Source organism: Trichechus manatus, unplaced genomic scaffold (genome assembly GCF_000243295.1).
Source record: "Trichechus manatus latirostris isolate Lorelei unplaced genomic scaffold, TriManLat1.0 scaffold00164, whole genome shotgun sequence".
Classification (NCBI taxonomy): domain Eukaryota; kingdom Metazoa; phylum Chordata; class Mammalia; order Sirenia; family Trichechidae; genus Trichechus; species Trichechus manatus.
Window position 1 is genome coordinate 4,289,112 of NW_004444100.1, and position 26,088 is coordinate 4,315,199.

At 38.7% G+C, this 26,088-nt stretch overlaps 1 pseudogene; it reads left to right on the plus strand.

Moving 5' to 3' along the window:
• LOC101356335 (putative high mobility group protein B1-like 1) overlaps positions 1–19,649 on the plus strand; it is a 32,994-nt pseudogene extending 13,345 nt beyond the window's left edge.
• The last annotated feature ends 6,439 nt before the right edge of the window (positions 19,650–26,088 follow it).

The window sequence follows — 26,088 nt, forward strand, 5'->3', positions numbered from 1 at the left end:
GGGTCTGGGGACCATGCTTTCAGGGGACATCTAGGTCAATTGGCATAACAAAGCTTATTAAGAAAATGTTCTGCATCCTACTTTGGTGAGTGGTGTCTGGGGTCTTTAAAGCTTGCAAGCAGCCATCTGAGATGCATCAATTTGTCCCAGTCACCTGGAGTGGAGGAGAATGAAGAACACCAGAGACACAAGGAAAGTATTGGCCCAGGAGACAGAAAGGGCCACATAAACCAGAGACTTCATCAGCCTGAGACCAGAAGAACTAGATGGTGCCCGGCTACCACCAATGACTGCCCTGATGAGGAACACAACAGAGAGTCACTGATGGAAAGGCAGAAAGTTGGGGTGCAGAACTCAAATTCTAGTAAGAAGACTAGACTTGATGGTCTGACTGAGACCTGTGGAACCCCGGAAAGCATGGCCCCTAGATTTGCTACCAGCCCAGAACTAAAACAATTTCCGAGGCCAACTCTTCAGACAGGGATTGGACTGGACTGTGGGACAGAAAGTGATATTTGTGAGGAGTGTGCCTCTTTGCTCAAATAGATACAGGAGACCAAAGGGGCAGCTTCTGTCCAGAGGTGAGATGGGAATGCAGAGAGTGTTAGGAGCTGGTTGAATGGACTTGGGGAATCAGGGGTGGAAAGGAGGAGTGTGCTGTCGCAGAATGGGGTGAGCAATTAGGGTAACATAACAATGTATGTATAAAATTTTGTATGGGAGACTAACTTGAAATGTAAACTTCAGTGAAACTACAACAATTAAAAAAAAGAATCTGAAAAACAAATAAACTAGATTTGGAATGCTAGAAAAAAATAAACCACAATAAAAAAGAGAAAAAAAGTGTTGCTAATTTACTGTTTTTACAAAACTTATTGATCTAGGGAATGCATAGTAATGCAAAACTTTCGGCCAGTTGTGAAAGCATGTATATATATATATATATACTTACATCAATTTGACATGTGGTACATGTGCTGAATGAAATAGGTCAAAAATTATATATGCTAGGACAGAATCTAGTCATCAGATGAAATATTAAAATTGAAAGCAGTTCAACTCTACCAACCATACATACACAGCTGAATACAAGAATCCTGGGATGTCAGTGACACATTTGTAGGGCAGATCATTTACTACAGTTCAATATTCAGTCCACTGGGAACTTAGATGCAGGAAGAGTTAAGTTCCCACAGGAAAGGGTCATAATGGAAAACTCACAGTCCCTAGAAAGACCTAAAAGCCTTGGGCTTGCTCTATTGCCAACACCTGGGTATTTAATATTTATTAAAACATGTTACTTTTAAGAGATAATTTTATTTGAATCAGATTATACTCATATCTCAAGCTGTATTTTGAATATCCTTTTCCAACTCCTAGAACATTTTTCATTGCCCACTCAAAAATTCCATCTGTGTTATGTATAGCTGTCTAGTCAAAATTTGTAACATTGCTAGTCATACTAGCACAATAGTAGCCATATGACGATGAGTGTAAGCTCACTTTTATGTTTTGTCTACTGACAGGTTTGTTGATATAACATGTTTAAAATATTTAAGATATTTCATAGAAGATGCATTGAGATACTTCCTGGCTAAGAGGACCCAATGAGTCCCGTATCCCGGTGGCCCACCTGAAAGATACACTGTCAAAATACTGTATGTCCTACTCTTTTCAATTCTTCAAAATTGGATAAGGTTGTGTGTCAATTTGGCTGCACCATGATTCTCAGTGGTTTGGCAGTTATGATGTAGTTTGTCAGTAATGTAATGATGTAATCACCCCCATAATAAGATCTGATATAATGTAATCACCTCCATGATGAAATCTGCTGAGCAGCCAATCAGTTGAAAGGGAGTTTCCTTGGGGGTGTGGCCTGCATCCAATATATGTGGACTTTCTGGCAAACTCACTGGCTTTTGCTCATTCTGGATCCTGTATCTGGCTTGTCATCTGACCTCCAGTTCTTGGGACTTGAACTAGCAGCTTACCTGCCAATCTTGGGATTCGTCAGCCTCTGCAGCCAATGAGCTTACAGGCTGCCATCTTACCTGCTGATCTTAGAATTCATTGGCCTTGCAGCTCGTGAGCCAGAGGCCTGCTTAATGACCTGCCAATCTTGGGTTCATCAGCCCCCAAAGCTACATGAGTCAGGAGAAGCCTCCAGCCTGACCCATGGACTTGAGACTTCCCAGCCTCTACTGACCACGTGAGCCATTTCCTTGACAGAAATCTCCCTCTCTCTCTCTTTATATATATACTTCACTACCTTTGCTTCTCTAGAGAACTCAGCCTAAGTCAGTCTTCATATAGAAAACTAAACTTCTCTAAAAAATAACGCAATGATAGAATTGCAATTTTATGGCAGATTATTAGGAAGCCAAAAGCAATATAAAATCTAACTTTTCTTATCTTGCTTTAGTACTGGAACAGACTAGGCCTTTACTAGAAGCAAAACCTGTTCAGTAGTATGATCAAAGGTCATGTGACTCTTAGGGCCCTATTTCATATTCCTGAGCTTAGTAATATCCTTGGACTTGGACCAAAATAGCTACTTGATCCAGACAATTTTCTTACAATCTGATCAGTGCAGAATTTTACACATGTTCAGGAAAAGAGCAGAAAAAATAATAATTGGACCTCAAATTCTAGATCTATAAAATACCTTGTGATAATTAGCCAGATAATCCATAAAAAATGTGACCTCATATTGTACAAGTCAGCAACCAAAGAGCCAGAGTGAAAAACACAATTCAGTCTTTGAAGTTTGGGGCTTCAATACTGCTACAAATTCCAGGGCTTATGCCACCACTCTGATTGACATTTACTGCAGACTCAAAAGAGAGGGATTCCTCTTTGTGTGTTCCACTTTTTCCAGTCACCTTCCTAACTATGCTTCCATAAACACTTTCTTAAAGGCATGAATTGTTTTTGTGCACCCAATATGCTGTTTGAATTGCTTTTCCTTGAGCAGTATTGACATCCAGTGGAGAGTCAGAATAATTACAGGTGTGTTAAAATCCCCAAGGGCTATAATCCAGAACGAATGTCTGGTTTAGATAGCTATTACACAATTCAGCAGTCAAAATAAATTTTCTCCACACATACACAATTGAAAATAGAATGAAAGGAACAATAGCTTCAAATGTAGCAAACACATAGGAAGAAACCTTTGTGACTTGGAGTTAGGCAGAGTTCTTAGACATGATATCAAATTTAACATCAAAATTAGAAAGCTTTTGTTTGCAAAAGACACCATTAAGAGAACAAAAAGACAAGCTATAGGTTCTAGAAAATATTTGCAAATCATATATTTGACAAAGGACTTGTACCCAGAATATATAAAGAACTCTTGAAAACTCAACAGTAGATACCGACTTTTGCCCAAAAAGAAATAACAGAAACCGTATTTACCTGCCTGGCTGAAACAATCACAATAAAATAGACAAAAAATATGAAACAGTGGTTTGCAAAATATTGGCCATCAGGCAATAAAGAATAGGGATTCTTGAGAGAAGGGAAACAAATGAAGTGAGCCCTATGATTTCCCTGCTTACTACCTTAAGACAGTTTCCTGACAGTTCTCTGAAAATATATGCTTCATTTAAATCACCAGTCTTTGAGTGGTACCAGCCACCAGAAATGTAATACCAAATCTTCCCAGTCATCTATCATCTTAAGGCTTTGGAAAGTTCAAAGTGATCTAATCATTTTATTCTACTTCCTCCTGGGCACATTTCCATATCACAAAATCTTGGGCAGCTGATACTACTTCTATTAGCCATCTTATGCAAGCAATCTAGATCTGTGTGTATTAGATGTTCAAAATTAATTCTAATCTGTCTGGGAGTGAGTGTGGGACAAATACATTTTCAGTATATTATCCATGATAATTGGAATGTATGTTTTTTATTCTTATCTCTTCTGTGACTCACAATGATATACATCATTAAATAATTTTTTGGAATTGCCAGAAAATGGTGGAGTAAATCAAAGGCCCTGAGAACTCTTTTTCGCTTTTCATTAAAATACCTGTAAAGTCATCTAAAAGAGAGAAAAAAATCTCAGCAATTTCCAAAATAAATGGAGTTGAGCACATTCCTATTTGTGACCAGTGGAATTACGGCAACATTGGCAGCCAAACTGAGCTACAATTATTGTCTTGGAAAGGACTTCTGCCAGAAGCTATGTGGCCCCATCTCAATCTTTTATAGCATAAGCTTCAACATGCATGAGAAAGCATTTCATGTCTGCTCTAGTCTCCCTCTTTGTCTAAATTATCCAATACACTTAATAGCCCTGATGGCACAGTGGTTAAGAGCTCAGCTGCTAACCAAAAGGTTGACAGTTTTAATACACCAGCTGCTCCTTGGAAACCCTATGGGGCAGTTCTACTCTGTCCTATTCAGTTGCTATGAGTCAGAATTGACTCGAGGGTAACAGATTTGGTTTGGTTTTTTGATATGGTGTCATAGAGATTCAAGCCTCAACCCTTTTCCGTCCATTTCAAACCCATGTACTTTGTTTCTTTCCCAATTTTTTACACCAGGCCTCTGCTTCTCTATCTTCAGACTGTTGCTTTGTTTGAACTTTGCCCCTGGTTCACAACTCTGGCTTCATCACTTAATGCCGCCTTTTGGATCTTGCTTTCAGCCTCAACTTTTAACCTATAAGTAAACCTTAACCCACCTCCATGATGTTCCAGAAAATTTATTCCAAGGCCAGAATCCTGGCTACATGAAATTATGAGTAATACAGCTACACTAAGAAAATACTCAATGACAAAAGAAAAAGCACAGAAAATAAACTTTAAAAGGAAATGCTTGAGTAAGAACTACTATCCATTCTCAACAAAATAAAAGAAGTGGTGAACATAGACTAGATTGAATTCTAGAAATGTTTATAAGATAGTAGTAGCAGTAAAGGGGCTTAGGCCTTGTTGTAAAGAATCATGTTAGTGAAACGATAGATAGAGTCTAGGAACATACGCAGAATGCATAATAAGAAACAATAAATGTAAGAGAAAATGAAAAGTGTGGAAAGTAGAACTGCAATCTAACTAAAAATTAATCATTTCTGAAGGAAAATGTAGACAAAACACATCAGGAAAGATTATCAAAGGTATAATTAAAAAAAAAAACTTACCAGAATTAAAAAAGTAAAATAAAACTGAAATTAGATATTGAGAAGGCATTCTGTACCCCAACCAAAATTAATAACAGTAAAGTAACCTAACTCTGGTGAAATACTTAAATTAAAGAAAAAATGTACAAAGTCTTGAGTTCCAATAGACACTTGAAGGAAAGGATCGTTTAAAAGTGGCTGTCACATAGACACAAGCAACTTGACCATAAAAATAAGATTACATTAAAAGAAGCACAATCAGGAAATTCTCAGACTTCTCTGCTACAGCATCCAATGCCAGAAGATAATGGGTGATGACTTCACGACACTGACAAGGAAGGGTTTATTCAGGAATACTTGATCAGCCAAGCTGTTATCCAGCTGTGAAGGTAGTAAAGAGATGCTCCTTATTCTATACAATTCAGTACCCATATTTAGAGATCCTTATGAGGTCATTATACAGAGCTCCCAAGCTTTGAAAAAAATTATTGGATTAGAAGAAAAGATAATCGTCAGTAAAATTAACTTTAGGGATAAGCGAATGAGAGAAATGTGGTAAGAATTTACTGAAGAGAGAAAATGATGCTAATAAGTCAACACATTTAATTAAATCTCAGAACCAAATTAGAATACACATTCACACACATAAAATTCGAAAGTCAAACCCTCATGAACTATTGAAGAATGGTGAAAGGGAGGAGGGAAAGTCAAAATGATTAAAATGCCTCTACAAGCTGAAGTAAAAATTACACTGTTTGATTAAGTAACTTTAAATTCATGATTATATCAGTTATATTGTGAGTACTGTTAAAAATGTGGCATTTCTCGAATATCTTACCTAAATATTCATCCCTTATATTTTCATTAATTCAACAAGCATATATTGAATGTTAACTCTGTGTCAGGCCCTGCTCTAGGTCCAGGGCACACTTGAGCCTTTACCGTTCCTCCTGATTCCAAACCTGAGGAGTGGTGCCGATTTGTTGGGTAAAGGTCAAACACATCATTGCTTCCCAGAGCTAGTTAGGTGAAGCTTTTGGTGTGATGAACCAAGATGGTCAAGTTGCTTGCATCTATGTGACAGCCATTTTTAACTGGTCCTTCCTTTGAAGCGTCTATTGGAACCCTAAGTCCATTGACAGCTAAGATTGACTGGGGTTGACTTCAGTGTAGGAGAGAACTTCTGACATGGGAAGGACAAGCAGGACAAGGGTAAATTCAAGGTAGACAGCTTTGGTAAGCCACTGTAAGCTTAAAAGACAAAGGCTCTTTTGCATGGAATTCTTTAACTGGGATTGCTCTTTCCTTGCCTTTTCTTAACATCAGAGTGATAGGATCACAGAACCAATATAAGGCATGAGTCCAGGGGAAAGAGACCAGACGGTCTCTTGCCTATTTTGCATCTAAGCCACTTTAAGACTGAGTATCTAAAAAAAAAGGATACTGTGGTACCTCAAGATCTAGCCTATTTAAGAAAGCCAGAGATTTTTACTTAAGGATTGCGGTCAAAATCCTTAGTGTAGCATCTCTAAAAAGATAATCTTCCAAAAAAAACCCAGATAGGCGGGATTTGGTGGTAAAAATCAGTTTGAGACCATTGCCTGCTTCCTCTTGGAGTGTTATTGAATACATTAATTAACATTTGTGCCCAGCAGCAAACTTTACTTGATTTTGTTTAGTTCAGTTTTCCAAACTGAAATTGATCATGGAATTCCTTTATGTAGAATGCCTATTAACATGTGGGCAAGAGTAAAACTATTTATATAACATTACCTTTGAGTGATAGGGAGCCCTGGTGGTGTAGCGGTTAAGTGTTCGGCTGCTAGCCAAAAGGTCAGCCATTCAAATCCACCAGCTGTTCCTTGGAAACCCTAGGGGGCAGTTCTATCTTGTCCTATAGGGTCTCTATGAGTTGGAATCGACTCAGTGGCATTGGGTTTTGGGTAGATTAGAATGACAGAGTGTCTCACCTGGAGTGGGTCTCATCTCTGTATAAAGTAACTAATAGCTGTAGCTAACATATATTGATCATTTACTATATGCCAGGCACCATTCTAAATGCTTCGCATGTATTAAGTCATTTAATCCTTTTCTTATCCCTATTTAACAGATGAGGAAACTAAGCAGAGATAACTAACTTATTCAAGGTCACCCAGTTTGTAAGGGACAGGCTTTAAACTCAAGAAGGTTGACTCCAGAATCCAGGCTTTTATCACAGCACTCTACTGCCTCTTGCCTAGGCATGAATGTCTTCCTATGGCACAGTTGGTAAACAGTCAAACAACCAGAAACATAGGCCCCAGGTTCTGGCCATCTCCTAACTTCTTTCCAATTTGAAGTCTCCAGTCACATTAGACACTGGGGAAAATGACATGTCACAGTTCTTGCCCTTAATGACAATTAGGAAAAGAAGAGAGACAAGTAAACAACTAAATGCTACTTATTTTGATCTATACAGTAATAGAGGCATGAATCCAGGAGCGATCATTTTAAATTATTTTACAACTAATGAGTAAGGGCAGCAACCAGTCTGAATGGAAGTTGGCCACAGGACTGGAGCAAGGTTCTGGAGGCCCTCAGCTCTGCTGGCATTGCCCCTTTCATTGCTGGATTGTGGATCGGTCCAGAAGTCCTGAGGGAGGGCCAACATAACCAGGATGTTCAGACACTCTAGGAACTTGGAGCAGTGGCTATTTATCGACTGGCCCAGAAGTATTTCAGTGTTTTAACAACTGATATGGCCGTGCAACAGCCATATGAACTCTGCATATATCACTGGGGTTATTGTCTACTGCATTTATCGTGGCCTATCCCCCATGTAGGTTGTCAACCCAAGGAAGCAAAGCTGTTCCAAGCTGGCTAAATTCAAGGTATGGAATCAAGAAGTTGATTTCCTTTCTCCTCTTACCCCCTCCCTTCCACACCTACACTCCAGTTTGTAGCAGACTTGCTCCTCTATCTCAGTAATTCCCAAAGTGTGCTATTCGTACCACTTGTAGCACACACGATGATTTTAAGAGGTCCACAGATGAGGGTTTTAAAATTTTAATAGTTACATATATAAAGGAGACCTGGGTGGTTGCAAACAATTAACACATTCAGCTGCTAACTGAAAGGTTGAAAGTTGGAGTCCCCTCACAGCTGCCTCAGAAGAAAGGCCTGGTGATCTACTTCTGAAAAAATTAGCTGTTGAAAACACTATGGAGCACAAGTCTACTCTGACACACATGGGGTTGCCATAAGTTGGAATCCACTCAGTGATAAGTGGTGTGATGGTTGATGTTATGTGTCAACTTGGGTAGGCTACAATTCTTAGTGGTTTGGCAGGCATCAGACTGATTGCTCTTCCGTAATGTAATATAACGCAGTCACCTCCATGATGAGATCTGCTATGAGCAGCCAATCAGTTGAAAAGGGAGTTTCCTTGGGGATGTGGCCTGCCTCCAGTATATAAATGGATGTTCCTGCAAGGCTCATTCTAGCTCTGGATCCTGCATACGACTTGTCATAATCTGACCTCTGGTTCTTGGGATGTGAGCCAGCAGCCTGCCATCTGACCTGCCGATTTAGGGTTCGTCAGCCCCTGCCACCACGTGAATCAGGAGAAGCCTCTAGCCTGACGCCTGATCCACTGATTTGGGACTTGCCAGCCTCCACAACTTTGTGAGCCATTTCCTTGAATTAAATCTCACTCTATACGTTTATATGTATATGTTTCACTGGTTTTGCTCCTCTAGACAACCCAGCCTAAGACAAGTGATTTTGGTTTATGTATATAAAAATAGAAAATCAACCCCATGATTTTGTGGATACTACTGCTTAGAAAAAGGCTAATTTTTTAAAAACTTTAAATAAATAATACTATAGGCGTGTAAGAAAAGGGCAGAGATCATGAAGTTATTAAATAAAGGATTAGAAGAATGTTGTCCTAACTTAACTAAAATGATTCTTTATTCATCTTACATTTTCTGTACTATCTCTTCCTTCATGCGTAAAGAAACAATTTTTTCACTTCACTTAACCTTTCCAGGTCTGTCTTCCCTCCTCTTTAGCTCAATGCCTACTGTAACCCCTCTTTTTTAGGAATGGACTAATTTATTTCCATATTCATGGCAGATGGCAGTTTTTGAAAGTCAGTGATAGAAATTTAACTCAAATTATCTAAAGCTAAGGAAGGGAATTTACTGGCTTAAGTATACAAACCACAGAGAGGTGGATCCAAATTCAGGTATGACTGGATCCAGGGGCTGGGATATTGTCAGAACTGACACTTTGCTGTTTTTGAGTATCAGCCTCATTCTTACTGACAACAGACAGACTTCCCATACGGTAGTCAACATGGCAGCAGAGAGCTCCAGGGTCACAACTTTACAATGTTAAGACCAAATAAAAATGTTCCAATAAGCTCACTTAGAGAAATTCTAGAGAAGGTTTCTGATTGGACAGAACTGAATCACATCCTCAGTAGGAATACATATTTCACCTGAGAGAAAAGCATTTCCCCCTAAAAAAGAAAACTTACCAGAAAAGCATGGAGTAAAATCAAGAAATATCGATTATATAGAATAAAGAAGGTCTAGTAATTTTATGCCAAATTTTGGATGTTTGAGATGCTTATCTCATATTAGAGTACCTTAGGTCCCTGGAGGGCACGGAATTCTACAATAGTAGAAAGGTAGTTCTCTTATCATATTTTTATATACGTGGAGATTTTATATACATGGAGATGCTTGAAGATAAGCAGTAGTTTGTTAGATGAGGGCAGAGAGCAGTAGGTAGAGGAAACAATATATAAAAATTCAAGAAGATGTAAAATGACAAAGCCTGAGGGAAAACAATATTTATCAGTTAGTTGGTTTAATTCCCTCCTCATCATTCCAAACAGGACTTGTAGGGGCTAGGATAAAAGCAGAAAGTTCTTACATACATCAAAGAGCGATAATAGAAAAAAGGACCAGGAAATAGTATTAGTCTGAGTAGGCTAACTGCTGCATGAAACAATCTGCAGCTCTCAGTGGTTTAACACAATACTAAATATGACTTACGTTACAATCTAATGAACTGGGAATGGGGACAGGAGAAGAGTCTCTGCTCTATGCAATATTCCAGGGACCCAGGATCCTTCCATCCTATGGCCCTTTCATTGTCTACAACAGCAGTTAACAAACTCTAGAGTACATCAGAACCACCTAGAGGGCTTGTTAATGGATAAATTGTTGGGTCCCACCTCCAAACGTTCTGATTTAATAAGTCTGGAGTGGGTCCCAAGAATCTGAAGTTCACGCAAGTTCCCAGGTAGAGAACCACTAGTCTACAGCCCCTAGGGATTGTCTGCTGCCCTTAGTTGGTGGATGGCAATGAAGACGGTACTTAGAGAAGGCATACTTGCTCTTAACTACCTTAGCTCAGAGGTGACAAGCATCAGTTTTGTTCACATCCTATTATCAAGAACTAGTCACTCGACCCTACATAGACGCAGCAAGGCTGAGAAATGTAATCTAGCAATGTTCTGGAATAGGGAGGAGAAACAAATTTTGTGAGCACTAATAGTTAATGTCACAGAACATAAGTGAACTAAAAGCATAAAATTAACCGTGAAAGGCCCTCCTATGGGCAAAAAGTGACGATTTCAACACTGTAACTGGAATATAGAATCGATTGAGAAAATAATAATGTTGCTGTAGAGTTGGATTATTTATCTTTCTGTTCTTTCATTTAAGAAGATAAAAAGATTTAAAATTCTTCTGGAGGAATTTATTAGGTAGTTTATACATACATACACACTTTCGTTTGCCTTGTATTCTAGTTTGCTTTCTCTTTAGACTGGAGTTAAATTGTATCAAATCCTGTTTGGAAGTAGGCAGGCTGCAAATTGTTAAAAATACACATTCTTAAATAAAAATTGTTTCCATTAGGGAGGTCAGAAAATTAGTAAGCTTCATTTCAGTTTGGGGTTCACAATTCAGATAATGTTTTTGCTAAAATCATCTTTTCCTCTCACTAACATAAGGATAACTTGAAAGATTAAAATATCCTCCTGCTCCTTATTATATGCATAAGCTGTTGCATATTGTGTGCACCAATATGATACTCATCAGGCGCCTAATTCATAGTGCAGTATAAATCATATGGCAGTTACCTCCCAAGTTGCAAGTTGCCTTCACCTGCGGTTTAATTCTGCCAGCTGCCATTTGCTTGCTGAATTTTCTTTCAAATACAAAAGAACAGTAATTATGTCCTATTTTTAATTATGGATTCACTCTCAAGGGAAGAAACGAAACTGATTGTTTCCATACAGACCAAAATACTTCATCCTCACTCCAGACTTGCCATTGCTTTGACTAGTGCTATAGGCAAGTATGTGGCTTATACTTTACTCTTTTTAATTTTGCTCTGAAATTCCAAGTCCTTCAAATGGGAACAAAGAGTTACAAAGATTGTGAGCAATAGACTTCTCCACGTGTCTAATTAATTCATTATCCTTTGTGGAAAGTCTTTGTCAGAAGCCACAAATTGCAGGGCTTATAAAATTTTATGAACACTCAATAAAAAATATTGGGAAACTTTGGTCAAATTTCAAGCCCCCGAGAGATATTTTACTTCTATGAGCAATTAAACATCATATTAAATCAATTTGAACGGATTATTAGGAGCATATTTTTGAGGTTTAGTATTTGTTCATAATCTGAGCTAATATTGGGCTATCACAGAGGTCACCTCTATAATGGATCCTCTACAATGGATCGCCAGGTCTTTTCTCCCGCAGAGCAACTGGTTTTTTCTAAAGGCTGACATTTTGCCTAGCAGCCAAGCACTTAACCGTTTCACCACCAGAGCTCCTTATAATGGATTTATAAACTAGCAAAACCACGGGATAGTGTCCAATTCTCTAATCATGTAAATACCCAGACCAAGGTTTCCTTCCTCCCAGTATATTAAAAAAATCCATTGCCATTGAGTCAATTCTGACTCATAGTGACCCTATAGGACAGAGTAGAACTGCCCCCAGAGGTTCCCAAGCAGTCCCCGGTGGGTTTAGAACTGCTGACCTTTTCATTGGCAGCTGAACTCTTAACCACTATACCACCAGGGTTCCCAGCATATAGCATTCAACAATTGGCTTTTGAGAGACAGCCTCATGTAATGAAAAAAGGCAAAGCCTTTACTGTCAGAAGATTCCAGTTTCAAGCATTGTCTCTGCAACCTTACTAATTGTGGACTTGTGTTGTTAATTTAATCTTTCATCATCTGGAAAATGGGAATAAGTACATCTACTGCATAAGGTCGGGAAGATTAATTTCGATGATTTATACGGAAGCACTTTGCAAAGGTATCTTTTACAGCTGTAAATCTGGGTTGTTTCAATGACTCAGCGCTGAGCCAAAGACAAACATTACAAAGTAGGTGAGGTGTGGTCTCTTTTCCTGAGACCTGCTTCCTTTGGCCAATCATCTCCTAATGCTCAGTCCTCACCCATCTGTTCCCCTTCTTTACTTCACTCAATCAATGTACTAATCTGAGGCATTGTCCCAAATTATGCTATCTTTTGAAGACAGACTTTGAAGGTGGACATTTACAGCCATAACCATTACCACATAGTCTCTGTTGGCCCGCCGGTGGTTTTCAAAGCCTTGAAATCATTTTGTATGAGTGAGGACTTACTCCAGTTACCATTCTCTCCACCCATGCACAGGCCAGTCCTGGATAATTGAACATTTGTTGTGTCCAATTTACAGGTGCCATCTTAACCTTGCAGCAGAGTGCAGCATGAAACTTTGTATAAAATGAATTAGATTCAAAAACTTGCTTTGAAGTTACTATTTGGGTGACCTTGGGGAAGTCACCTAACTTTACTGAGTCTAGTTTGTTGTTGTTAGTTACCGGCGAGTCGAAGCTAACTCATGGCGACCCCATGTACTGCAGAATAAAATGGTGCCTAATCCTGCACCATCTTCACTATCATTGGTATACTTGAGTCCATTGTTGCAGCCAACCTAGAGGGCTTATCTTCCAGCACTATATTGAATATTTTTCTGTTGTGATCCATAAGATTTTCAATGGCTAATTTTTGGAAGTAGACTCACCAGACCTTCTTCCTAGTCTGTCTTAGTCTGGAAGCTCCACCAAAACCTGTCCACCATGGGTGACCCTGCTGGTATTTGAAATACCAGTGGCATAGCTTCCAGCATCACAGCAACATGCAAGCCCCCACAGTACATCAAACTGACAGAGGGGTGGTGGGAATCCAGTTTGCTTATCTACAAATACAGTTAATATCCCCTTAAGAGTATTGTTGGAAGGATTCAGTGACATAATAAGTAAAATAATAAAGAAATATTGAGCAGTTATTGTGTGCCAGGAATTGTTCTAAGCACTTTACACGTACTCACTCAATTAATAACCTTATGAGGTAATAGAATTACTGCCCCTGTTTATAGATAAAGACCAGAGAGTAAGTAGTTTTTCTAAGATTGTACTACCAATTATTGCTAAATCTGAGACTTGAACCCAGACTACCTGACTCCAGATCCCATGAACTTAACACACATATAAGGAGCTTGTTTACTTAAAGCTATAATTACCCAGAGAGGAAAATATCACAAATTTACTGAGAATAGCAAACGCTGGAAGTAGTAGAAGGAGCAAAACACTCAGAACCAACTGTATGATCTTTAGTAAGTCACTCAGTCCCTCCTAGGTTGTTTCTTCATATGGTAAACAAGAATACCTGTTAACCCTAGATCACAATGTTGTTTGAAAAACAAATGAGATGGTGTCTTAAAGAATGCCTGACACATTATTGAGAGAATAAATATGGAAGTTTTTTTTTTTTTCCCGGAGAAAAACGATTTCTGTTTCCCAGTCTCCTTTTGCCTTTCTCTAGCAACAGCACCCTATCTCCTTCCACACCAGGGCCCCAAAACGCTGGCAGAGGAAGAAATTCTTGATAAAAATGCACCACGCTTTTACTGACATAGTCTGTCTCTCTTCTCTGAAATATTTGAAGAGAGAGACTGGTTAATCTAAAAGAATGCCTTTGTAATAGTGGAATTTCAGACAGTGTTCCATTCATTTAAATGAGCTATTTAAGGACAAAGGAACTTTCTCAGTGTCCTTGAAACCACAAATCACACCATGTAGGTCACACAAGGCAGAGACTACAAACTGGTTCAACCAGTATTAACTGTTACACAATAACTTAAAAAAAAAAAGTTGAATATAAGTGACTAGAGGTGAATTATGGGCTTCAGTGCTTTCTAGTTAACTTAAATTCTTCTAGCTGTGGCATGTGAGTTTGCCACCCCTGCAAATTAGCACCTTTCTAGAGCTTAGGAGAAAGTTTTAGTTGTTTAGATGAGTCACAAAGGATTGAACAAAATCAGCTGTTTTTATTCATTCAGTTCTGTACTTGTGAAGAAAGGACCTTAGAATTTACTGCCAAGAGGAAAAATTACAAACTTTTTTGGATTTTAACCACCAGTCAGTTTTAGCCCACCCAAAAACTCCCTAAGGTACTTAGGCGTGTTATATAGCCCTGGTTTATAATGTAACGCTATGTAACTAAGCTATAACTAAATAACAGCCTACAGTAGAGAGCCACAGTCAATGAAAACTATATAAACAGGTTTATATTCCTGAGATAATCCAGATGATTTTCATCCCCATTAAAACCTACTCCTCATACAAACAGCTATGTAAAAATAATCTTTTGAATGGATCTCCACAGTAGTATTGGCTTAACCAGCTGCCCCAGAACTGACCAGTGGAAAACAGTCAGAACTGATAGGCATTTGAGGATTAAGACTAGGATGTGAACATTTGTCAAGCCAAGTGAATCTCTGGAACATGAAACAGAATTACTGCTTTAACAGACAATGTGTCTCAGGAACCAACAGAGAAATTAACCCTGTAAATCATCTGTCATATATGTGACCACTGTTGTTTTTCAAGCACCACTAGCAAAGTATTTGACTCTACTAAGTATAAAACCCCAATAAAGTCTTTGCTTCAGTATACATATCTTGTGCTAATCTGAGTTTGTCCAAGGGAATTTAAGGGGCTTTAGATCAGGTGATGAAACCAAGGTAAATGCTTTTGGGGCAAACATATCATCTGACTTTTTCGTATTCTAATGGCAAAATTGGTCTCTCAGGTCTACCTATACACTTGTGGATCCCAGAGCAAGAGGCCCAGTTATCATATATCAAATATTTAACAGTTAGAAATTAAGCTAGCAATCTATTAGATAAAATGTTCTTTTTTTTCCCTACCTTGACAAATAAACCTTCAAAATGACCTTGAAGGCAAGACTTAAATTTAGACTTCTCTGATTCCTCAAAGTTCAATGATAGTACCTAGCCATGAAGTGATAGTTGGCTCCTAGTCTTCAACGTGGAGTGCCTGACTCTACCTCTGTCTTGTACCACAAGGGGGTATTTCTGCATGGGTTTGGATACCCCTGTGGGTATATGCAAGCTCCATCCACACCCCCATCCATACTGGCCAAGTTTCAGCTTAGGGGAGCACACACTGGCAGCACAGACCATTCTCAGGAGAACAGATCAGGCAAGAGGTTCACACATGGCTCAGGACCATTTCGACAGGGAATTACAGGGTCTGCCATTTCTAGAACACACTCTAGAAAAGGCGGGGGTACTAACTCTGGGTGGGCACATCCCCTTGACCACAGCAAGAGACAGGGTCAGAATAAGGCTCTCTAAATGAAGAAAATAAGATACAAGGGAAAGATTAGTCCAAAGGACTAATGGACCAAAACTATCACGGCCTCCAGTACAACTGAATGGTGCCTGGCTACCACCACTGACTGCTCTGACAGGAATCACAATAGAGGGTCCCAGACAGCGCTGGAGAAAAATGTAGAACAAAATTCTAACTCACAAAAAAAGACCAGGCTTACTGGCCTGACAGAGACTGGAGAAACCCCGAGAGCATGGCCCCCGGACACCCTTCTAGCTCAGTAATTAAGTCACTCCCGAGGCTCACACTTCATCCAAAGATTAGACAGCCCCATAAAACAAAACGAGGCTAAGGGGGCATATTAGCCCAGGGACAGGGACTAGAAGGCAGGAGGGGACAGGAAAGCTGGTAATAGGGAACCCAAGGTCGAGAAGGAACAGTGTTGACATGCCGTGGGGTTATTAACCAATGTCATAAAACAATATGTGTACTAACGGTTTAATGAGAAACTATTTGTTCTGTAAACCTTCATCTGAAGTACAAAAAAAAAAAAAAACGAATAGGGTCCTCTAATGAGGGTGATCCTTTAAATTGTGGGGATTAAGGTAGGGACCCCTTTGGGCCCTTCTGCCTGGGCCTAAGGGCAAAACTGGGTCTCCTAAATTACAGGGTTTTATTCCCACTTTCAGACCCCTGGTTGCGCAGCAGTTAAGAGCTACAGCAAGCTATGGCTGCTAACCAAAAGGTTGGCAGTTCAAATCCACCAGCTGCTCCTTGGAAACTCTACGGGGCAGTTCTACTCTGTCCTATAGGGTGGCTGTGAGTTGGAATCGACTCAATGACAATGGGTTTGGATTCCCACTTTCCTGTGTATCACCCAGTGTTGAGAAGGATAAGAAGGATCATGCCATAATTCTGGGTTGCTCTGGAGAATTCACAGAAGTCTATATGGTTTTAAACTATTCCAAGAACTTTATTTCTTCTGAAACCTGAACCACTATGCAAGGAGTCTAACTTCTTGGTCATCCTGGACTAAATGAGACTTCTAGGGATGTTCCAGGCAAGTAATGTACTGACAGCCAGTTGCCTCAGCCCAGTTCTTCCACCTTTATCCCACTTGGAGTAAACACCTGACTTAGATGTTTCAAGTTCTGAGCCAGACCAAACTGAATTCTCAGGTGTAAGGTATACCTCTTGGCAGGACATTTTCCCTTTCATTAACCAACTGAGAGGTCAAATAGTTATTTATATGCATTGCTTTATTTCTCCATTTTTCATATACACTTTCCTAAAGTAATGTTTATTATATTCTTCCTCACAGTCACAAATGTAGTACCTTTCAAAAAATATGCTATTAGAAAGGGTTAGCCAAGGAACGATTAAAGAATGGAATAGGATTTATTGCATATGTTTGGTCTTCTTTTGAAAGCACTGCCCATTATCTTCATATTAATGTTTATCTGTGAGGAACTTGGAGGTTTTCAGTCTAACCTCCTCACTTCATATGGTGGAAACTGGGGCCCAGAGAGGTTAGAAAATATGAATAAACAGCAAAATTGGTGGTAGAACTGAGTCAGTTCCAGTGTCCTGTGTGATTTGCTAGCACCAGTCAATTAAAACTTTCATTATATCATACAACTTTATATCAGAGGCAAGAAAATAGAGGGACTAGGGAATTTGACCAGGGATTCCTGGATAATCCTGATGAGCAGTCTAAGGATCTTGAATGTTTTCCATCTCTCCTTTTAGTCTGTGTCTACTAACATGGGCGGGGGGGAAAGTACCACCAATTCTGCTCAGACATTTGGAAAAAAAAAAAAAAATTTGCAAGCAAAGGGCTAAGAAACTAGTGTAGACAATAACTCATTATGACTAAGATAGTTAGTTGCTTAAATAAATCTCTATATTTCAATGGCTTAACACAATAAATGTTTACTTATTGCTCAGGTTCCAGTCCAGTGCTCGTGGATGATATTTAGGAAACCAGACTTCTTCCTTCTTAGTGCTCAGTCACCCCACAGGGCCTTTGAGTTGTCTGCATTCAACAGGGCAATGTGGAGAGAGAGGGAATAGGAAAAACAAAAACCACCAGCCTGCTAAAATTTCCACATGATATGTTCCATCACTTCTGCTCACATTTCGTTAAAAATTAGTCATAAAGCCACACCTGGATAAAATGGATATGCTGTCACCGACAGGACAGTCCACTCCCAGTGATAACTTCACCCTATGGAAAGGCGGATATGGATTTTTAGTAGACAACTAGCCATCTCTTCGATAATTTATAAATATCTTCGTGAGCAGAAAGTAAAAATACTTTAAAAAATAAACTTATTAATGACTATCCTTTAGAGTTCTAAACTTTTTATTTACTGACTCATACAAACAAACCATTAATTATTTTAGGACCTGGCACGTCGATGAAAGTATCCCTGATCTTTTGCCAATTATTCTAAAGGTTACATTACTTCCGTTAAGGTTGGAATTGTATACACATTGTATTTTTTTAGATGGATTCTAGAAAGAGATGACTCAAGAATATTTGGTTGTGGTTTTGCCAGTGGCATTTTTAATTTCTCAGAAAGTACCCCTTACCACTAAGTTTTAGATATAAAGTGGTACTAGTAATCACTACTTACAAGAGACTTATGAAATGCCTTAATTTTGTGATTTCAGTGTTACAGAGAAGAGAAAATTTCAAGAAGATGATGATAGTGAGTAAGAACAAATGATGCAGTGAAGTCAAGCATGATAAAGACCGAAGAAAGACCCCTGTCTTTGACAATTGAGATATCACTGGGATGCTTTGAGAAATTGATTTTAATGGAGGAGAGAGTCTAAGAATCAGAATGAAGTAGGAAAAAATTAATATCTGGTAAGAGAAAAGTCAAAGAGTGTATACCTGGACTTTTCTAACACAGTTGCTCATCAGAATCACCTGGAGAACTTTTCTCAGATACAATCCCCTGGCCCCACCCCATGGAAAATCTGATTAAGTAGATCTGGGGAGGAAACTAGGAATCTGCATTTTTGCTCAACATTCCAGGTGATTCCGTTCAGGGGAGTCCACAAACCTTTCTCAAAAGCTATGGCCTAGACAGCCACTGCAGTACATTGAGCTCCATGGAGACAGTTCCGGGGCAATTGAGAGTCAGATAGGTACTGGTTAATTCTGTGACTCACTAAGGAAAAATGGGGAAAGGAGATCCTAAGAAGCTGATCCTAAGAAGCTGAGAGGCTAAATGTCATTATATGCATTCTTTGTGCAAACTTGCCAGGAGGATCACAGGAAGAAGTACCAAGATGCTTCAGTGAACTTCTAGTTTTCTAGGTAGTGCTCAGAGAGGTGGACAACCATGTCTGCTAACAAGAAAGAAAAATTTGGAGACATGACAAAGACGGACAAGGCCCACTATGAGGCAGAAATAAAACCTATGTCTCTCCGAAAGGGGAAATAAAAAAGAAGTTCAAGGATCCCACCAATGCACCCAGGAGGCTTCCTCCAGACTTTTTGTTTTGTTTTGTTCTGAGTATCACCCAAAAATCAAAGGAGACCGTCCGCTCTGTCGACTGGTGATCTTGCAAGGACACTGGGAAAGATGTGGAATAACACTACTGTAGATGACAGGAGCTTTATGAAAAGAGGGCTGCCAAACTGAAGGAGAAATACAAAAAGAATATTGCTGGATACCAGGCTAAAGGAAAGCCTGGTACAGGAAAAAAGGGAGCCAACAGGGCTGAAAAAAAACAAGAAAGAGGAGGAAGGCAAAGACGAGGAGAAGGAAGGTGAAGAAGATGCTAATGATGCTGAAATAAGTTGGTTCTAGCAGTCTTTTTTTTTTCTTGTCTATCAGGCGTTTACCTCCTTGTACACAATTATTTCCTTTTAAAGAAAAAAAAATTAAAATGTAATGTTTTTACAAACTATACAGTATCTTTTTTATTTTTTGTATAATTAGCACACTACTGAACATGTCTTTAGATGACAATCTTGGTGATATTTTCAATAGCCACTAACCTTGCCTGGTACACTATGGGCATTGTAAACTAGCATAAAAGTTTTAAAAAGTCTCTCGTAGGTGCACAGCACAAATTAGTTATATATGGGGATGGTAATTTCATCTTCAGTCTCTGATGTAGTTTATATAAAATAATTGTTGTTCTGTTACTTGAATACCACTCTATAATTAAAAAAAAATTTTCAGCAGTTTTATTGATATTCTGAATGCTTCTAAGTAAATACAATTTTTTTTTATAAAAAAAGAAAAACTATGGCCTAGGGGTAACAGAAGTGAAGGAAGAGTTATTTGCTAAGGATAATTGAAAGTAGAATGTTTTCAGTAGAGAGAAAGAAGCAGTGAGTAATGAGAAAGATATAACAAAGTCCTCCAAGACGTGTGAAAAGATGACATCTAAAGTACAGGCAGATGAGTTAATGTTTGGAAAGGATGGTGGATATTTATTCCTTTGAAGACATAAAATAAAGCATTGATAGGTAAGGGTTCTATCATATATTGAGGCAAAGAAAAAATGAAGCTAGATGGCCTTGATCATCTGAGGAGAGTAAATGATGGGATAATCTACCAAGAAAAGAAGCAGTGAGTTGGAGTTTGGAGTTTGAGGACTGAGGAGAGATTTGAGACAGCCACTCTACAGAAGACTCTAAGGATCCATATAAGCCAAAATGAGATGAATAAAAAATATTATTTATAAAATGTGTTTGACTTTTATGGTGAGAAAAATCTTGGTATTAGGTAGACTTTAAACATTGAACCTAGAGTTTTAAAAGAGTAAAACTGAAGAGAATCAAAGGTGACTTTAACAGTAGTCCTAGTTTATAGTTCAGGGAATATTTATAAGCTACTTTTTGTAAACTGTTTTGCTCTCCCATGCATCTTTGCACCAAATATTTGCACTAAATATTCTCTCTGCCTGAAACATTATGGCCCCCAGAGCCATTTGGGCCCCCCTATTTATCTAAATTCTTGCACAAATAATACGATATCACAGAAACCTTCCCAAACCACCCAACTGAGTGTAGGACCGTCCCTCCTGTTGCTCTTGATCCCTCTTACCCTGCTTTTTCTTTTTCAATTCATCACCACCTGGCATATTATACATTTGTTTGTGTTTTCTCTCCTATCTCAACTAAAATGTAAGCTGCAAGGAAGAACTTGATCTGTTTGTTCTTTGCAATATCTCCAATGCATAGAAGAGTTAGCAGCACATAGTAGGTATTCAATACATACTTGCTAAATAAATAAATAAAATTTTGCATCTATTACCAGAGCCTTGCTCAGATGTTTCTACATATTAGACACTCAGTAAAATTTGAGCAACGCATTGATGAACTAATTAATAAGTGACTGTGGTAGCCAATCTCCAAGATGACCCCCAATGTACACCCCTATGTATTATCCTCCCACACTGAATAGGGCTGACATGAATAACCGATAGGATACTGTGGAAATGATGATGTGTGACTTTTGAAGCTAGGTCATTTGTGGCTGCTACTTTGCTTTCTTGAATCATTTGCTCTGGCCTCTGGGATAGTTAGTTGCCATAACTCAAGGACATTCAGATAGCCCTAGGGAAAATTTCATGTAGAAAGAACCTGACACCTCTTCCCACAGCCAGCCTCAACTCACCAACCATGTGAATGAACCATCTTACAAGTGGATCCTCCAGCTCTGGTCAAGCTTTCAGATGGCCATAGGCCTGGTCAATGTCTTGAGATACTCTGAGGCAATCTAAGGAGACATCCTGAACCAGAACCACACAGCTGAGCTGTTTCAGAAGTTTTGAACCACAGAAATTGTGTGAGATGAAGTTTGTTGTTGAGTTAAGCTACTAAATTTTGGTGTGATTTGTTATATAACAATAAATAACTCATACAGTGTTTTAGAACCAGTTTTCAAAATATTGACTCTCTTTCTTTCCATTTATTTTCTAATGTCAGGGACAGTTCTATCATTTATGAAGTACATATTTTTCCCAAATACCAAATGCCTGGTGAATCAGCAGGTTGATTTCCAGAACAACAAATTTAATAGATCATGAAGTCTATTTTATGCTTTTCACTAACAGGAATTGTTGGCCACATGAAAAATTAGCTGTGTATATAACATAAATTCTTAGCATGATGATCATTTAAAGAATTTCAGTGTCTACATTTTACCAATACATTTCTAACCCATAGCCCTAGGGATCTGAAGTAAAGGATTACTGAATTTTGAGATACAATATTGATTTCTACATTCATCTTTTTTTGTTTGTTTTCTTTGTGAAAGAAAAACAAAATAAAAAATCTTACTTTCATAATGAACAATTTGCCTTTTATAAATGAATGTACTCTTGCCCCCCCCCCCATAAAGAAGCATCTTTGGTAGGTCTATTAAGCACCTGACCCACTGAATATGTGCCGGCCAGATCTTTAAATGAAAGCCTGGGAAGTGTGACTCTGGAAAGCTAAGAAGATGCAGTATGAAGTTAAAGTTGCATCAACATTCAGAATCCTGTCTAACTGGCTGTTGTCTAATGTGCTGTCTTCATGAGGTGAGAGGAATTGCTGGGCAAGTGTTTGGGTATAGAGGAAAGATTTCTCATGGACACATGGGAAGCAAGAGCAGGAGGCATGAGTTCTCAGAAGCACCTACCAATGATGTCATTATGGCCGATAAAAGCACAAGGGAGCTGAAAATCAAAGATACAAAAATTCATAAATAATGAGATTAAACAGCTTTTTTTATTATAATTCAATTTTCTATCTCTTCAAAGGAAAGAGTCACATGGGAAATGACTGTTTTGTGCAATTAGAAAAGGAATGTACTGATTTTCCCTTCTAGGACCATCTACCTCCTGGTCACAAACAACTGGAATCAAGTGAAAAAAAAAAAAAAAAACACCTTTTACCACTCAAAGAGTTATCAGCGTAAAGCAAGGTTCAAGGGAAAGGAGAGCAAGTACAATGTAACACAGCAGCTGTGTACCTGGGAGAGGCAGGATTGCACAGAAGATGTAAGATGGTGGAAGAAAGCCAGAGAGGCTGGGAAAGGCCAAATGAACGACATGAGTGTTCATTGTTATAACTTTACAGTCAAAACTAAATGAATTCAAATCAAGAACTAAGGGACTTCAGAGGCTTTAACTCTTTAGTTAGCTGACAGCTAGATGAAGGCAAAGACAAAGCAAGAACATGTGTGGCATTTCCAAAAAACTAAAACATAGCCAGTGGGATTAGACCACAAGGACTTAGGGGGAGTAGGAAGAGATGAAGTCAGAGAGGTAGGCAGGTACCTACAAGACAGATCAGGTAGTGAAAGAGTTACATTTTGGTGTCAGGACCAAGTCATGGCTCAGCACTAACTAGCTCTGTGACTTTTATAAATTTTCAAGTAGAAAATGAGGTTTATAACATAAATCTTTTAGCATTTTTATGTGCATTCAACATGATATATATATATATTATGTCATTGCTTAATGTCCATGATAGGTTCTGTGAAATAGGAAGTTATGTGATTTGGATGTTGTGGAAACACCATATTATATACTTAGCAAAGCTGTAAGGGATACCTTTTGTTTCACTTCCAAATCGATACTTCTCCTTTGTCTCTTGCTGCTACTATTGCTAGCACTGGTTTTGTTACATTGGGGAGCCATGATGCAGTTCACAGTAATATTTTCAAAAGAAAATTAAACAGAGAGATAATGCTACAACATTCAAGAGATGTGTGATACACAAGATTGGGCGCTGCTGCCTACAAGCAGAAGCATACACTGTTATACAGTGAACTTGTTATTTGTAAGTGGGAAAGTTCACATTAAAATAATGATGAAAGTGCAGTATGACATACGTGAGCCAATAACAGGCATTTATTATGACTATCAAGACATATGTATTGTAGTTATACATATACTGTACCTTTATATGTCTGGCCGTGCAATCACTTTGTATACAAGAGACATGAGATACACGTGTTGCATGTGGGAAGCTGTTGTGTTCACTATGTCTGGTTATATCCGCTACGTCTCATTGTCCAGTTGAGATTTCTAAACTCTTTTATAACCTCATGGAACCACGGACGCATATGCTGTTGGACATTGCTTGAATGGACGTTACATGGCACATGACTCTCTCTCTCTCTCTGTCTCTCTCTCTCTCTATATATATATATATGGAGCCCTGCTGGTGCAATGGTTAAGTGTGCAACTGTTAACTGAAAGGTTGGCGGTTCAAGCCCACCCAGAGGATCAGTGGGAGAAAGACCTGGCAATCAGCTTCCAAAAGGTCACAGCCAAGAAAATTCTATGGGGCAGTTCTACTCTGTCACATGGGGTCAATATGAGTCAGAAACTCGCGGCACCCAACGAAGACAACAACACACACACACACATATATATAAAACCAAACCTGTTGCCATCTAGTCGATTTTGACTCATAGCGACCCTATAAGACAGAGTAGAACTGCCTCATAGGGTTTCCAAGGAGCGGCTGGTGGATTCGAACTGCCAACCTTTAGGTTAGTAGCCAAGGTCTCAATCACTGAGCCACCAAGACTCCATATATACGTGTATATTGAGTAACGGCTTTTGAATTTGTCTCTCCTGTTCCACTCATTATTGCTTATTTAGCAACTGTTGAGAAGTGATAAAAATCTTGTTCCGTGGTGCAATATGGCCCTGAAAAGAAAGCTGATTGTTAGTGTTGATAATGATAATGAAGAGAAAGTGAAAAAGAATAAAGAAATGATGACTCTTGTACAAAATTATATAGAAGTTTAGAATAGAACGCCTAATTAAACCCTGAAGACATCTCTTCAAAGTTTTAAGTTATACTTTATTGCATTATATGAGAGGAATGAAATATCTAGTAGTTTTTGCAAATTTGAGAATTCTCAGATTCTCAGGACATGACCTTAATTTGTTTAACTGTCTTGGGTTATAAGTCCTATCCCTTATACCTGGACTTAAAATTCAATGTTTAGTCACATTAAAAACAGTTATATTAGTAGTCACTGAGATTGCATGATCTAGTATATCATGACTGAGAAAAATATTTATGACTATATAGTCATGATATTAAAATTGTTACTCTTATCTACTCAGGTCCATTGTTACATTGTGATCTTGCTCTGGTTGCTTGCTCAAAGCACCTTATCAGTTCATCGAAGAGAGTAGAATAAGCCATAAAGCATCCTGTGTAGCCATAAAGCTTTCTGAGAACAAAGACAGGGCCCAATTTTCCTATGGGAAATAACCTGTTAAAATTCTTCACAAAGTAAGGAAGCTATAATTCTCGTCACACCTCCTAATTCACAAAAATGACATCATCAATCAATAGTTGTCATTAGTAAACTGTGGTTGAAAGATGCTGTGGGAAACTATCCCATGTCACATTATCAGCACAAAGATTATTAAAGAAATAGTAGGGCCGTTTATGTAGTTTCTAGAATTATGTTTTTGTTTCTGTGTGCCGTTGAGTGAATTCTGACCCATAGCAACCCTATAGGACAAAGTAGAACTGCCGTATAGGGTTTCCTAGTTCAAAATCTTTACTGGAGCAGATCACCAAGTCTTTTCTCCCGTGGAGCTGCTGGTGGATTCCTAACCACAGACCATTCAGTTAACAGCCAAGCACTTAACCACTGTGACACCAGGGCTCCTAGAATTATAGGACTATCCAATTCCTTAAAGTCCAAAATCCATAACATGACCTTCATACTATGGTGCTTGCTTATTTCCCTAGGTAAGTCATCCTCTCCAACAATAGCACCCATATCCCCACAACAACCACCATCACCACCAACAAGACCATATATGTGGCACACAACATGTACACAAACATACACAGGTAACTTTCACAAAAACGTACCAAGAAAAACCTACCTCACTTATTCTCAGGCTTTAGGCTGAAAGCATAACTTTATCATTTTGGAGTCATGGTGGCACAGTGGTTAAGATCTCGACTGCTAACCAAGAGGTTGGTAGTTCGAAACCACCAGCTGCTCCTTACAAAACCCTATGGGGCAGTTCTACTCTGTCCTATAGGGTCACTATGAGTCGGAATCGACTCAACGGCAACAGCTTTTTGTTTTATCATTTTGGAAGTACCTCCCAAGTATGTTTTCCCATTTAGGAAAATTCCTCTGAAGCATAGGAGATCCACCATTGTCAGCAATTGACTTTTCTAATTCTGATAAATCTATCCATAATACTGGTTGTATCAACTTTTCTTTATGTTTTCTACTTTCTCTGCTAGAGGTCTAC